The sequence below is a fragment of the Macrobrachium nipponense genome, chromosome 31, assembly GCF_015104395.2.
Source record: "Macrobrachium nipponense isolate FS-2020 chromosome 31, ASM1510439v2, whole genome shotgun sequence".
Taxonomy (NCBI): domain Eukaryota; kingdom Metazoa; phylum Arthropoda; class Malacostraca; order Decapoda; family Palaemonidae; genus Macrobrachium; species Macrobrachium nipponense.
In genome coordinates, this window is record NC_061093.1 from 40,136,412 (window position 1) to 40,154,284 (window position 17,873).

The window sequence follows — 17,873 nt, forward strand, 5'->3', positions numbered from 1 at the left end:
TTTCGTCACAAGAGCAACGGACCGTTTTACCGTTAGGTATTTAAAGGAACCGGAAGGTTCCCTGACGACGATCAAGAACCGGAAGAAGATTCCCCTGGTAACAAAACAGACGAGGGTCCTTGAAGGACGCGTCTGGAAAGAAAGTCCTCCTCATGCGCACAAAGGCCAAAGATTGGTCGTACGGGAAATAATCCAACTAAATTCTCTAGGTAATCACGCGGAAGAAAGGCAAATGAAGAACAAAGAATGGATTTAAAAGTAAACCCACGCGTTATGAGAAAAACATCAACCCTGAAACTCGAGCACAAACTCAAGGACGAAACAGATCTTTTTCTAAAACGCACCAATTCGGGCATGATTGTTGTCTGTTTAAATATCAGCTATAACTGCTAACTTCGACAACTATTCTTAGGAAAACAGCAAAGGACAAAGAAAGCAGTAATACATCCTGCGACCTTCTAAATAAAAACATTAGAATTACAACGCTTTTATTGACAGTTCAACTCAAGAAATATTTAAGGAAGCAGATACATTATTCCTCCATTCTTAAATCAATTTATCAACAATTCTTTTATAAACGATTTTTCAAGGTATAATAACCACTACCACAACGAAAAACCAGAGACAGATTTCAATAATGATTAAATATTTACATTATAAGCAAGAACCGTCATTAGAATGCACAGCAATACGCAATGCGAGTATCATTATTGGAAATGTGAAAGCATCCTAAAAACCATGAAGACCAAAATTAAAGCAAAATTTGTCCAGAAAATGCACAATTGAAGGAATGAAGCAAATATTCAACATCCTGCAAATACTGGCAGTTGAATCGTCCTTCCGGAAGATTTTTGCTAAAGTCAATGACGCCTAACTATATTTTTGTGTTCTCAACTCTTCCTAATAATGGTTCTCACTTTTCCTATCATCTAAATTTTATTTTTACAATGTATCTGAAAAAGATAATAATAATAATAATAATATAATAATAATAATAATAATAATAATAATAATAATGGTTTAACCCAAATGTACTGGCAATATAAGCTTGTATTTCTGGATAACGACAGAATTATTCAGAGCGCGTGTAGAAGACCAATAATTTCCACTACTACTTAACGGTCGTGCTGTCAAATTCTCTGCATCCACGATGCGGCAGACGTGACATTGATATCACTGCTAATTTATGTTCCATCTTTATATCACGTATATACAATAAATGGGCGTGTGTATTTGTGTGTGTTCACAGTAAGCCGTTTCCCCTATCAATGGGTTGCTCCAGAGGGAAGTGTTTCTCATTTTAAGCACTCCCTTACAGGGGGTATACTAACTGCTGTAGACAAATGAATAATGATTGGGATGGGTGTATTACCAACTACAAGTTTTCTAATGGGAGTGGTTTGCGTATATATTTTTACCTAAAATGTTGGAATGACAACGGTACTAATATAGTAAAGAGTATAACTGGCTTTCTAAAAAAAAAAAAAAAATAAATAAATAAAAAAAACTCTTTCAATACAAATATGTGCTTATTCTGATATTAATCAAACATGAAGCTTTAGCGGGTGTCCTGTTACCGAAACAAAGGCGTATAAGATCTATTAAATCAATATGAAAAAAAAAATCAAGCAGTCCCTGCATGCTTGTAATCAATTTCTTTCTCCCGTCACGAGAGAATTTTATGATGTAATTCTCCAAGTTTATTACTCAATAAACCAGGCATCGTTAATTTGTAATTAATAATTTAATCTCAGACGAAAAATTAATGTTTGCAAGACAACAAAAGACACAGCAAAGGAACTTGTGGGGCAATTAAAAGAATATCAATGAAGAATAAACGAAAGAGGTAAATTCCAAGTTTAATAAAGATAAACTTAAGTAAAAGAGAGAAGTTACGTGGAAAAAAAACTATTTTCGCAGGAAAACGGAAAGTTCCTTTGCAAAGACCATTACAGAGAAGGGTCGCAACAGATGTTCCGGTAAACAGAAATACTGAAGATGAAGACGAAATTTCTTGAAGTGAGGGTATTCCAGAGAAGTTCCTTTGGGATGAGGGCATTCAAGAAAGTTCCTTTGGGATAAGGGCATTCCAGAGAAAGTTCCTATGGGATAAGGGCGTTCCAGAGAAAGTCCCTATGGGATAAGGGCGTTCCAGAGAAAGTTCCTATGGGATAAGGGCGTTCCAGAGAAAGTTCCTATGGGATAAGGGCGTTCCAGAGAAAGTTCCTTTGGGATAAGGGCAGTTCAGAGATTCAGAGAAAGTTCCTTTGGGATAAGGGCATTCCAGAGAAAGTTCCTATGGGATAAGGGCGTTCCAAACAAAGTTCCTTTGGGATAAGGACATTCCAGACAAACATGAAAAATAACGAGAGAGAGAGAGAGAGAGAGAGAGAGAGAGAGAGAGAGAGAGAGAGAGAGAGAGAGAGTTCCCGGGCGAAATATATCGTTAAGAATTAGTGAGTATCATGGATCTCACGACCATTCCAGCAAGAATTTTGGCTTCCTTCCAACGGTGTCGGAGGATGGCTGGTAATTCATGAGAGTGCTCACGCTCTTCGTACTGGAATTTCAAGCTTCTTTACATTTACGATCGTTGGTAAATTTTGCGCCTCATCTCCGACGAGAGAGAGAGAGAGAGAGAATTTCCCGTACTCTACAACTAATTTTTTTACCAAGTTATGCGAAACATTAAGCTTACAGATTCCCTGTTACGGAATCTTTCGAAGTATGTTTGCTTTGATTCTGAACAGGGGTACTCATTAATATGTTCTATAAAAATTTTTGCAATTAAACAGGACAAATACCTTTTCTTCAAAATAATTTATTTAGCGAACATGTGTTCTTTCAAGGTTTTTGAACTCTTGTAAAGTACGTTTCTTCGGTAATTTGAAATTCACTGACAGCAAAGGAAAACACATTATGGCTGTCTCTACAATTGTAATACTGATTGAAGTTATTCCAAGAAAACCAATACATTCAGGAAATTAACAACATTAACTTTGCTTATTCAGTATTTGTTTATCCTGAATCAGGGTTTCCATAACTTTTCGTTTACGAAAACGAAAAGACGAGAATTATATGTCGCAATCCCATTCTCTGTCTTAACTGCAGCTAAAGACTGCGCTTTTACACCGACGACGACGCGACACACCCCTTTTACAAGTAAAGTGAACTTACGTAAATTAAGTTTCCCTGCTTCCAAGACTCTTCGACTGGGGACAAAAAGGCTGGAAAACAGAAACATTCTGCCAACACTGCCAACAATATTGCACGCATCATATGGAAAATAAACCTCTTACAAACAATTAAAAAATAAAAATACTGCACTACATAAACCCTGCTATTAAAATCATGTCCTCTGGGGTCGTGGACCTAGATTTGAGCAGGGAAGATGGGTAGTGTGTGTGTGTGTGTGTGTGTCATCAAAAGCAAAGGGAATCCAGAGGAGGATAAGGCAAGACGTTACGAAAGGCAAAGCCAAGGCGGTACCATTATGACTACACATTTGTAGTTTATGCATGAGGTTGGGAGGGCTCTGCGGCAGAGGCCCAAATTCAGAATCAGCTAATGGATTCCCCCTTTATTCAATTTTTTAAAAGCCTTTGTGGAAGCGTTCACACAGGAGGTATTAAAAATTCTCTCCTTACACCAAAAGAATGAATGGTTTCCATAAGGTCTCTCCTGCTGACTTTGTTTATTTAATAAGAACAGACGAATAAGTGTGTCCTTCCAAGTTTGAGATATTATTCTAATACGTGTTTTCTTCAATAATATTAAAGTGGGCGAAAGGGTATAGTACAATACATTTCTTCAAATGACATAAATAAGTGGAAGGGTTTTTTGAAAACTGCATCTACCAAAATAATGAAGTGAAAGTGCAAACGATATAAAAAATCATTATTCCACACCAACTTCAATCTCCATAATTTCATGCCTTTCATCCATCATAATCAACAACAATAAGAACTCGGAAAGAATTAATTGACCATAGTAATAAAATGACATCATCAACAGAAATTCTATCATTGACACGAAAAGCAAAAATGACTCGAACAACCCAGTATTAAAAATTTAACCCAAATTCTATTGCTGTTATTTCCTACAGCCCGGCGGAGCCGCTTTATCGACCGGTAGAGAAGCCTGAATAACAACAGGGCCCTAATCGAGACCAAGGACACAGTCCTATAAACCATTTCGGGAAAACCCACGAGAGCTACGGTGTCTTTCATCTGGCACCGTGATGGTTCTCGGGACCAATTCCCAGTTCATAAATTCGACTAGTAAACATCGGCTCCAACACAAACGTACACACGGTAGTTAGTGTTATTAATATCTCTCTCTCTCTCTCTCTCTCTCTCTCTCTCTCTCTCTCTCTCCCCGCCAGTGATGAACTTAATTAATATAAGGTACCGGGCTAATATCCAAAACAAATCATTTTAATCCTTTCACAGTTATATGAAAAGAAACTATTTCATTGTTTTTTTTAATCTACTTCACCCAAGTCTAAAGCAGAGAGAGAGAGAGAGAGAGAGAGAGAGAGAGAGAGAGAGAGAGAGAGAGAGAGAGAGAGAGAGAGAGAGAGAGAGAGAGAAATTCTGGATTAGTCCCATGAACAGAGCCCTCCATTTCCACGAGCTATAAACTGCCGAAACTCATGCGACACGAACCGACAATGCAGGCTTCTGCCACATCGTAAAACCTCGCAGGAATCAGAGCAAGCGAGAAATACGGTGCTGGAATATTAGGGAAATTTCTATAAAGAACGAAAGTGTAAGACAGCAGACAGGGAGCTACAGAAAAGGACAACTAGAAAGTGAGTGAAGCAGGGGGTCGACATGACAGAACACTATCAAACTAATGCCACACGCAGGACGAGTAAAAGGGAGACTTGATAAAAGAATGAGGAAACAACGCGAAGAGGAGAGAAGAAAAACGATGGGAAGATACAGATACCAACATCCAATGAAATAAATCAGCTGAAAGGATAAATGCATAAGAGGGGACACTGAGCATCACGAAGAAAGGGAAAAATTGTAAAGAGAGAGGTACAAGAACAAGATGCAAGTAAAAGAGAGAAAATTTCTGGCATCACACGTCAAACAAATATCCTCTTACTCCTGGATGGATATATATCCAACAATAAAGATGGGAAAAGAAAATCCCCAAAATAATACCAGTCGTAATATCTGTGATCCTTTCCTTACCACTTCCTGGCTATCCTCATCCTCCTCCTTTATTCCTCTCCTCCAATTCCTCGTTATAAATACGCAGGAACCACCACCACCTTTCGACAAATGGCTCAGGAATATCCCGAGAACAAATCGCTCGGATTTCTCCAGTCCCCATCGATTCCCAAACTTATGAGAAAAGAAGAGGAACGTATCGACACAGAAGAGGGTGAGAGGAATAAAGGTTTAGATATGAAGTGTAGATAAAAAAAAAAAAAAAAAAAAAAAAAAAAAAAAAAAAAAAAAAAAAAAAAAAAAAATAAAAAAAAAAGGGGGGGGGGGGGGGGAAGCGAAAGAATATATGGGGTATGGATAAGGTGAACGCTCCTGCTTTTAAATCATATGGTGTAATAAATCAAGTGCGCGCTGTCTCTCTCTCACACATACACACAGTTTGGAAGCATTCATCAGAAACTCTCACGCACAACCAAACAGACACACATAATAAGAGATATGGACAGATGGATCGATAGAGAGATGGATAGATAGTTACATTACTATCACAGACACACGAAAAACAATCGTGTGATTAGCGAAATGAGTGGATCTGGCACTGCACCTTCAAGTATTAAGAGGATCAAAGATGCCAGACAAGACAGATGAAAGGAGAGCCTGAGAAATGTAGAAATGTAGACTGAAATATGCTGAGAGAGAACATCACCACCCTCTGGACGGGAACGACTGATTGATTTGTGAATATTCAAACTGGCATCACATCTACAGTATTGACGCCGTATAAAATTAAACAGGAAATTAAAGATATAAATAAATTAAAGAAGTCTCATATCAAATATCTAATTTAGCACAAAACCACACATATATGATACACCTCACACCACACACACACACACACACACATATATATATATATATTATATATATATATATATATATATATGTATCTACCTACATATATATATACTGTGAATAATCTGAATAATTTTTGAGAAGACCAGCCTAACAAAAAAACACACACACACACACACACACACACACACACACACATATATATATATATATATATATATATATATATATATATATATATAGATATATATATATAGCTACTGTAAATGACAGTTCCCCCCGAGAATCGTCACAAAGATGACTGTATTGTGCCCTTGACTGCGAGACATTTGCTGGTCGAATGTCCCATTCTTGGGAATCTAAGGCCCTTGGGGACGTGAGACAGAGAGACATTTCTTCAATGTTAAAAGACCGTCTCGTTTCTTTTCAGACAATTATTGTCTTGATCTACGGTAGGGTATCGTAACTGTTTATTTGAATTTAGAAAATTACATAACCTGCAAAACGAAAGACACCAATATGCAATAAATGAGCATAAAAGTATTCATCAGAGGCATTTTTTCTTGTCTAGTTACAATTCAAGAATGCTGGAGGCTAAAAGAAGAAATGACAAAAACCTTTAGCATCAACTTTTCGATGTTTGGGCAACTTACAGAAGACTGCCTTTCCTGAGATTACAAACACAGACAAAAAAATCCCTGCCCAACCCCTCACGCAAAGACGTCCATCACACTCATTATTAAGGAAAATCCATGACTGCTGCCTCGCTCCTCTCATTAGGAAAAACAAATAGCATGTCTGGCACTTGGATACAAGGTCGGGGTCAACTCTGGAAAGGGATTATTAGCCACTATTGATGGATGTTTCGATATCATTTTCGGAAAATACAATGGTTTTGGGGAAAATTGCCATTTATTTCTTATCAAGGCTATGACATTTCTATTGGAATAACATAGAAACAAGCACCCAGTTGACTGCGATGAGCTTGTCTGGCGATGATTTATTGCAAAAAGGAAAACTGACGTCTAATTGAGGCGGGAAGTTTTGATCTCTAGTGTCCTTTGGGACAGTAATTATTTCAAAAATTTATATTCCAACGCTAAAAAGGCGGCCATATACAAAATCTAGCAGATATCTGCCACAAGCGGTTCTGCACTCATGAGCTACGGTCACGCATTCATTATTCGTTAATTAAGACTCCCAGGAAGGCCATAAGGTGAAAACTGACTGGGGTAAGGGACAATAAAAAGAGGTTTGACTATTATGTGGAAAGAGATCAAGATTAGATAAATATAGTGTTTTATTATTAGGATAACAGCCATGAAAAATATAAAAATACCAGGCATTGCCAAAACGTGTAACAACCTAGATAGTCCAGTAAAAGAAGCACCGAGTCATAAAAAGGACGAAAGCCAACAGAATACGAATGAACGTTTCCATGATGCCGATGGTTGGGGGAATGTGAGACTGCTCTTAAAACCTTATTACTGCCAAATTCTTCGAGGCTACAGATTTATGGACGCACATTTTCTGCTTACAGGTGCAGGGAAGTGTAGCTACAGTGAATCTTAAACTTTGGAGAAAGTCAGTCTAATTAAGAAATCTTTTGCTTTCCTTATTCAATTTTATTGATAAATCTTGTACCTTACCTATTTACTTCATTCTTATTTGCTTATTACCTTTCCCATGATCATTTTAAATTCATACTTTCAAAGGTCCATTTTCTCAAGCATTCCATTCACGTCCTAGTGACACACACACACACACCTCCTTTATTTTTGTGGAATATCACTTTGATCCATGTTTGCGACCGCAAACACGATAGTTCCAGCATAAATGAGCAGTTTCCCTACATCTCAAATTCTCTGAAAAAATCCCCTTTTCTTCCTTCTCCCCATGGATTATGCGGGCACAATACAATGATCATGAAATTTTCTAACATAATTTTATCTAAACCCAACTCATCATTCAGGAATTTATCGATTGAATTTCATAACTGGAATGTTACTTGCCTTCACCTTTTTCGTAAATCGGGACCGCTGGTCCACGCCCCTTCTATCACTCGTTCACTTTCTTATATCTAAAACATACCTAGTCCGCCCCACCCCCGTCTCTCTGACTCCTGAGTGACAGTTCATTTTCAAAGAGTGACATTCACATTTCCCCTCCGGCACAATTCTCTCTTACGTAGGTATACGCGCACACGTACGCACAAACCTACACACTTATACGTACACTCAGTTTCAAGTAATTACCCATCGGGGACCGACCAGACCGACAGGCATCAGCAGCTTTCGCCAAGACAGAACTCTCAGGTTTTATGCAAACAAACATTTTCACTTTCTGAATTTGATCGATTCTGAAGAGAAAATTTTGTTTGTTGCCATCTCCTGAACCGAGGTTTCCGCAGGACAAAATATTAATATTAAATAAGAAATTAAAATGTTTTATTCTTATATATTTATATCGTAATGATTCAGATTTTAAAAAACCACACACAACGAAGTTCCTTATAAATTTAAACGAGTCTAACAACTCTCCGTACATTATCAGTGCTTTACTGTTCAGCCGGTTTCAATTAAAAAATCTTACAGAGGTTTATCATAATTATTCTAAGAGTACGAGGAAAGTACGCAAATATGAATACTGTTACGATGAGCGTACTTCACGAGGTGTTGCACTTCAGAGTACTATTTATTCATGTAACTACAATGCTGCTTTAACTTGATGCCAACAAAAGTTTAAGGTTCAGGAGTTTGAATGATAAATTATGTCGCTAGAGAGAGAGAGAGAGAGAGAGAGAGAGAGAGAGAGAGAGAGAGAGAGAGAGAGAGAGAGAATAAAAGGCACTGAGTTGAGACCAATAAACCCTCTATGTAAACAAACTCAGAAAAGAAAAGCAATTTCCTGTTTTTCATATCAGAGGAAGGGTAAGGAATACTCAACGGACGGGTAATATTTCATAACACAAAGCAAGGGAGTTCTCGACCGCTTGAAACTCTGCACCTCCTAAAACTTTCACGTTATTTTCATTTATATACATTCATGCACACTCACCCAAACATGCATGAATAAATACATACAGACATTCAAACCGCTGATGAGGCTTCAATAATCTATGAGTTAGACGAATGCCACATCCTCCGGATAACCTGAATTTGCTATTCACAAATTTTCTCCAAACATCATAGAAATTTAGAAAATGACCCTACACAACACGACAAAAAAAGGGTTTTAAAATTACAAGAAAAGTGATGGCTTCCTACGGAGGAAGGATGCAACCAGGAACCCCACAGTGTAATAAAACCACCCGGTCGTATAATAATAGTAATAATAATAAGAACAATTCCAAGAAACTGACAAGTATCATTTCAACCTCTTACTTAAAGAAGTGCGAATGGAAACCGACCTAAATCCTTACTTATTTGTGTAATAATTTGACAACCATAATGATACGTGGGTGTTGAAAAGATCGATAAAGAAACAAGAGATCTTAAAAGGTGAGGAAAATCTTCTATAAAACGAATACCAAAAGAGAAAGAGAAAGAGAGAGAGAAACTACATATGTATAAACCAGGCGTCATGTTCTCGAGACAAAGAAGCTCTACGCCTTTCACCCAACCTCTACTGGGTTACGCCCCAGTGGCGGGACCATTATTCATAAGGTCACAACTGCCTTTATTAATGGCTTACCTCGATGGGAAAAGCTCGGTTACTTAAACGTCACCACACTCTTGAATGGTGGAAGTGGAAAAACATGTTGGGAAAATGGACTTCTCTCATTATAGCCTTAGTACTAACGAGAACCCCATTTATTCATTTATGATACAAAAAGAACTTATCGACAGCCTTTTTAAGCGTAACATATTTGCCGGGTACTCTAATGAGACACAAGTGGCACATAGATTGTCCTAATCTACATTTAGAAATGCCAAAAACATTTGAAATAATTATATTTTTTATCCAAACCCGTTTCCGTTTAGATGAGGTGGCTTTAGAAGAGAAGTTGATTGAAAGCTTTCAGATCCTCAGAAAGTTATTGAGAATATGTTGCTGGCCCTACGCTCTACTCCACACTGGCTTGGCCCGCCTCATTCAACTACCCTCCACTTATTCAAATTTAACAAACACGGCGAAATTTCACAGGACGTGCTAATTTCAGGGTGGCTTGGAAATCGACCAAAGATTAAATCTCAACTTCAACCGTAAAAAATCCAGGTTGATCTCTTTAAAAAGATAAAAGGAAATCAGCGAGGCTAAATTCGAGGAATCGTACTCAAAAAGGCATCTGGAATTCATGACTCAGATCTCTCTTAGGGAAGTGGTTTAATCTAATCGTTTCATCGGAATTCGCTCTTTCTTATCTATGCAGTAACCACGCAACGGTATCAACGCTTTCAGTAATGCTACCAACAAAATCAATATAACCGAACCATCTTTACACACACACACACACACACACAAAGAAAAGAGAGAGAGAGAGAGAAAGAAATTACATTTTTTCATAGCTCCTCAATGATATCTGATAATCACATGAGTAACGATTATTGTTTAAAAATGCCACTAGAAAAGCAATGGACTGTGTGACTAATTGTAATTATGCTATAGTCACACATACGCAACACGCGCACACACAAAATATATATATATATATATATATATATATATATATATATATAGTATATATATCTATATATATATATCTATATATCATACATATAGTACAATATTCCAACATGTCAATATTGTTTTCACATAAAGAGGTTAATATGCAGATGGTGGCATTTCCTGTATATCTGGCAAAGTTAATAAGTGCTACGATGAAAATGTATGCAGTTTTATTAAGAAGAGGACAAAGGGACTGAAAGATTGTGTATTTCTGATGGTCCCCTCTAAAAATACACTTCAAACTTTTCTTACTGGTATTTTTTTTAACAAGATCACACACACATACACATACACACACACAAAACATACAATAAACCAAATACAGTTAACACAAACCGCTGAAATGAAAACCAACTTCAACTTATAAAATTTGTAACAAGATAGGAAATTCATAATTATCCTCTGTAAATAACTTCAATTTATATCTGTACGAAAAAAAATAAAATTCATTTATAAAATCTTGCGCTGTCTATTTCAAAATGCAGCTACTGAAGGCGTCACAAGGCCGAGGAACTGCTTGGTGAGCGACCTCCTTCCTACCCATAGGCCTCCTCCTGGATCACAGCCCCAATAAGGAAGCAATCTTGACTTCACGACCATTTCAGCCGGACGGCGGGACAGGCCGGACATCATGCAACCATTGTCCTTAGTCACGAAACCATGACGTCAAACATCCCCCCCCCTCCCCCCCTCCCCGGGCCAATATTCGAATAAACTAATTTCCCCCAACAACATCCCCCGGTCGTGAAAGGAAGCGTTTCCCTCAATTCTTTTAGCTCTGAATATTTCCGACGTCAGAGACACTCCTACACGAGCCAGAAGTCACGACGAAGAGGAGTGAAAGGTGGAAACATGTTTAGACAGAAAAATATATGGGTATCTCATAACAATAAGACATGATGCAGCCTGCAGTCAAACGTAGTTCGAGAAGGGCTTACTCAGAGCAGTACTTTTACAGACCTTTTGACCTTTCCATTGACAGAGTTTCTTTAACTACATGCAATTGGTAACAATTCCTGGTGTGATTCTTGATTGAATATTCAAACCTGAGAAATATATCAGATTATCTCCTCTTTTAAGTGTAAGAAAATCGGCTCACAGAAAATCCCTTAAAAATTTTGGAGACATTTCTGTCCTGAGGAAATATTACAATTCTTTTATTTACCTAATTTGAACACTGTTTCCTTGTTTGGTCTTCCACAGATGACTGAAACCTTCGAAAACAAACTTGAGTTCTAGTAAATATTTTGATTCCCGATCTTGACAGCAATCTCTGTCACCGTCGTTCAATTAGCTCAATGTATATTAAATATAATATCATATATATATATATATATATATATATATATATATATATATATATATATGTGTGTGGTGTGTGTGTGTGTGTGTATAAGATACTACATAATTCTAAACATTCATTTTATTCAGGTCTTGCCAGACTTACCATCTAGCAATCTTCTGTGAGGTTCAATATCAACGGAGGACACTAAAAGCATGCTGAAGTCTGCAAAAGGCCAAGCACTGCGTACACGATATTAAAAAAAAATAAAAGCAATGGCCATATATTAGCATAATAATCTAAGTGCGCAAATGCAGACAGACTATGAAGACCGTACACAACATCATAATTGAATGCCCAACATTAGCTCAAAATAAATACAAGGAGGGTAAAAAAAACAGTCGAAAAGAAAGATTTCCATAGAATACAAGCTACCATGTGCAGACAAGTGGCACAACCATATACCAGAAAATGCTGCAAAACGAGAGATCAAGGTACTCTGCGACTACGCTATGAGGACTGAGCGTGTGATACAGCCTCAAAGACCAGACATAATTCTGTTAACTAAAGAAAGCAGGAAATAATCTCTTGATATATGTGGCAAAATCATGGGATACAAGACTTAAGGACAAAGAAAAAGAAAAGGTTGAGAAACAACAAGATCTAAATATGGAAATAAGGAGCCTACGGTAAACTGTAAGAATGCTATAGCCAGCCGAAATGGTAGTAGCACAAGGAATAACCCCAGAGGACGTTGGGAGTGCCTGCAGACGCTTGGAGGAATGAAAGCACAAACCTCGAACCTGGCTTGCCCGGATCATTCGGATTTCATGGTCCATATAAATGAATAAAACCAACAGAATTAAATCCCCGTTTAGGCCCATTCAAAAATTACTTAACGAAGTAAAAAGTGTGGTCCGAAGTAACCGAAGGAAAAAAAACAGTGCTTTCAGATATTCTTTTACTAATATTTATCCGCAGACTTGGTGTCAGTTGTTCAATATCTACTTCCGCGTAAATGAACTTTGGAGTTTCTTAACCGCAGATTTATAAACATTCATCTACCCCTTAGGCGTCATACATAAAAATGCATATATATATATATATATATATATATATATATATATATATATATATATATATATATATATATATATATATATATATATGGTGTGTGTGTGCGTGACAAAAAGCCAACATTCATTTACAACGGCAAGGTAGTATGACCTTTCAACTTGTGATTGGAGTATGTCTTCTTTTCAATGTGGACAAGATGCCATCAACAGTCGCATACAGTAAAACATTTGCGCAGCATTCCTAAGCAAGCAGCAGCAGTAAATATTCATGACCAGATGCACATCACTTTAAAGATGGCGCAAGAGTAAAGAAAGCTCGAACTTTGTATACAAGAGCACATCAGGAAAACTCATGAATATAGAGAGTTCTTATCTAAGTACGCTCGAAATAGCGCAGCATGTACATGGCGCAGAGAGAGAGAGAGAGAGAGAGAGAGAGAGAGAGAGAGGAGAGAGAGAGAGAGAGAGAACTTACAAGTTAAAATGTGCTGATGAGAATATTTTTAGTTTTTCCCAATGTAATGTTTGATAAAATGAACTCAATTGAAATTACATAATATGAATAATTTTGGTCATAACTGAAACATTAAAATCCACCCCACGTAGACAACTAAGATTTCCGTATTAATAATACCATTATAAAAAGATGATACAGAAAAAGCAGTGGTCATCTGCACGCTCCTACCTGAAAGCTTCTGTTAGTAATTGTTTCTAAATAGGTTTTGACTAAAGAGTAGCTTTTAAGCTATCAAATGCATTTATCCTGATGTCAGTCTTAACAGTTAATGGGACTAAATATATATGAAAACACATTCCATTTTATAGACATCAATAACTATTAACTGTGAGCTATCATAACAGGAGGATTTACAGAATGCCAAGTACTTGAGGAGACTGCAGAGGCATGAATCCGCATCTTCCACAGCCTCATTAATATCAAAATAGAGCAGGATGCTGTGGAGAGGCACGACACACTAGAATCAAGGAGACAGTAGTACACGAGGCTTAGCAATATAACTGACATTTTTAACGAAGAGTTTTGCTACGAGAATGACACGGTAGCTGTGTGGGTGGAACTTGACGTATCCAGCCTCATACTAGAACATTTGCATCTGACATATTCTTTCTTCTCAAGAATACGATACGAAGGTTTTTATTCGTTTATTTTTTTAATACATAAAAAGCTCGGGTACAATCTCCCCCTCTCTACAGACATAAGGGTACATGATACACTGGCTTACTCACGAGGACAAAAGAGTTTTTACATGCATTTCAAAGGGAAAGGTTCTTTTAGGCGAGTGCCTTTGTGTGTGTGTGTGTCAAAGTTGGGCCTTACGTTTTTGTTTTACATATAACTCGTGCGCCTTCTTATTGCATGTCACACTTACTATTGAGAAACCAGACAGATCTGAGCCCTCTCACCTCCACAATTACATGGCAACAATATGTATTTAAAACCAAGGAATATTACAAAAGAAATTCTTAGTACTTGATTACTTAACGATTCCAGTTCCGGGTCGTTAGACTATATTTATAAATCTAATCAACGAAAAAATTTCTTATTTTATCATGACAATGGATTACACACACACACACACACACACACACACAAACACATACACACTAGTATAAGAATACATATATGTTTTCCTTTGAAATACATGTAAAAACACTTGTTTGCCCTCGTGAGTAAAGAAGTTTCTTTAGGAGAAGAACTGCTGGAAATTCCTGTCATACTTGATCCTTGAAGTTAAAGAAACGCAGAAAGAATGTAAAAAGCTGCTTTATTGTCATCGTAGATTTGCAAGTACGTAGTTTAGGGTTATTCCAGGGGAAATGAATGACTCTAGTATTGGGTAAGAACCAATACGCATCGTGATGGAATCTCTGGATAATTTATTAAAAATATTAATAACAATACTGTCATAATTCATTCCAAACCATACAACTGGAAATATCATTGGAGAATTCTCCGCAAGACTAAATCATATCACTTGGAAAGTGATGTTAAATAGGGAAAAAAAAGGTTCATCAAATATAAATATACACCATTTTAAAAAAGTAATATAAATAAGTGGTCAACCAGTTATTTCTTTAGAAATGCCTTTATGAGCCCAAGAAAATCGGACCAAAATAAATCAACGCAAACGCTTGTGAGAGAGACAGAGAGCTCATTTTTTCTGTGGCGAGACCTAAGGTCCATTTCTTACTCTACCGAGGGACAGTTCTATATACGCTACGCCTACTTACTCTTAACCTACCTTGGCAATCCTCCTGAGGTAAAGAGGAAACCTCTGCTTTACATAGCACGAAATTCCCATTACCATCCCAGCGATTAGTAACAAAGTCCCCTCTATATGAAGGTTTTGTCTTAAAAAATAGTTCACCAAAAATAAATTCGGAAAAGGTGCATTAAAAAGACCCTACAATATATCCCTTGTCCAATCCAAGGGAGGTTGGTCACCATCCGGCGAAGGAAAGAGGAAACATAGAGAGCCGACCTCGACTTAACCGCGGCACTTGGCCTACCTCAAAAAATACGACGCAGAATAATAAAGCGGATCATTCTGAACGGACGAAAGGCCTCCCCTAACATTGAACATAATAACATCACTCATAAAAAAAGGAAGAAAACCCGTATGTGAGCCCTCCCTCCACCGCACCACCCAATCCCAGCAGTACAAAAGAGCTCCATTTATGCCCCGGCGTATGAGATAAAAGAATAGAATGGCCCCTGAAGGAAGATTCGGAGAGTGAGGGGTCGTCGGGCTAGAAGGTAGGTTCACGGTGGCGGTGGACTTCCCCTTTCTCTGTGTGTGTGTGTGGGGGCGTGGAGGTGAATGACCTCCCCTCGGAATGCCATTACCACGCTATTACCCACGAGGGAATCTATAGGGAGCCCGGGCGGATTCCCCGACAGGCATTCACGACTGCCTTTGCTACGCCAGATGTCATGATAGGGACCCATTAATTGCCCCAATACAGAGAGAGAGAGAGAGAGAGAGAGAGAGAGAGAGAGAGAGAGAGAGAGTGATCCCTTGTTCCCGATCGCTTGACGGGCTTGGAATAGAGCACTTTAATCAATATCTGCATCTGACATACAAAAAATAAAAATGAAAATAAATAAAAGGTCAACAATGTCGATGGGATACAGGACAACATACAAGCGTGTAAGTATGTACACACACATATATATATATATATATATATATATATATATATATATATATATAGAATAATATAATATATATATATATATATATATTAGTGTCGTTCCAAGAAAACAATTCCCATCTGCTCTAGATCACCATAAAACGTATCTACAAAAGCTAAATATCGTAAAGTCACTAATTTGTATGTTGTCAGTGTCAAGCATATTCCATGATGGCCAAAAATATTTGACAGACCTTTTACTCTACAATATTTTTTCATTTGCCTACAGGGCTCACTCAACTACATAACTTCTTGATTACCTTATACCTTGAATTACGGAGAACTATAAATATAACTCAAAATTCCAGCTTAGGATGCAAAACACCCGTCAATAAAACTAATAAGAATATATCGACAAACAGTTGCACGGGACAAAAACAGTTTACCGTTTACTCTGCGAATATCAGTAAATATTGCATCGTTCGGAGTCCTGATATTTCTTTCACTAGGTAATACAGATTCTAGAATTCTTACCGTTTTCCTTTTTTAAGAGATGGTCGACAGCGGGATCCAAATTTTCCCATAACCACTGACATTTTATTATTCAGGAGTCGGCTAGGAAAGGCATTACGATACCCTCGGTGCTGGCACTTGCATAAATTAGTTACTATTACGCAGCCATGAGTTGATATGGTTAGATCTTCAACTAAATTTCAAAAAGGTATCTACTCGGAACACACGATGAGCAAAGAAAAACAAGCCATCCTGTTTACGACCAACACGTGCGAGAAGGGCAGGTTCTTGAGACCTCGTGACAGACCAGTTTTCACGAATAATTAATAAGTATTTGTTTGTCCTACTGCACATAATACATGGCTCATACTGAATGAATAGTTTTGAAAACACAATTTTCTTGTTCTAATAACGATTATTATGTTCACGTTTTCATTATTATTATTATTATTTTAGCATACGCAATGACATATAACTCTCGAGTTTCGGTCCTCAAATGGCTTAAAAAATGTAACTGAATATCAAACGTCAGCATCTACACTACCTTCTGCAATGCTCACTTAAGCAAAGCAAATCCATTTTTCTAGTTTGAACGCACTTCTGCCGTGAACAACAACACCATCGTATTGCCGGAAATCCTGAAGTAGGACATACAATCCTTAGGATAAAATATATATCCAGATTCTTTCCCTCTCATTTTTATAGTGTAAATTTTTGCAACTGAATCTTTACTGTACTCGCAAATAAACGGAATAACGATTATCCTTCATAACAGGCGATGGAGAAAAAACTTTATGGCTACACAATCATTTCACGTTTCAGATTGGACACAAAACAATTGTAAACCAAGCTTTACAATAAATTATTCTTTATCAACTATATTGACTTATGCACAAAGAGAAATGATGATTTTTGTATATTACTATTAACGTCAAACATCTTAACTTCTCTCAACTGAACTGAGTAGTACCTAGACCAAATCCTCTAGAATAAATGACATTTCAAAAAAAAAAAAAAACGTAACTTTGTACTCTGCTACTGCTATACTTCTTGCTACTCCATTGGCTTTAGGGTCGTTATGATCCATTGCCGTTTCTTTGGGTTTGGGAAAGGCTTTGCCATAATCTCTTATCAAACAGGTCTGTT

General features: G+C 37.3%; 1 protein-coding gene across 8 annotated transcripts in view; it reads right to left on the reverse strand.

The window, feature by feature from the left end:
* Positions 1-17,873, reverse strand: part of LOC135206905 (guanine nucleotide-binding protein G(o) subunit alpha) — a 676,543-nt gene that overhangs the window by 68,364 nt on the left and 590,306 nt on the right. The gene's annotated exons all lie outside the window — the stretch shown is intronic.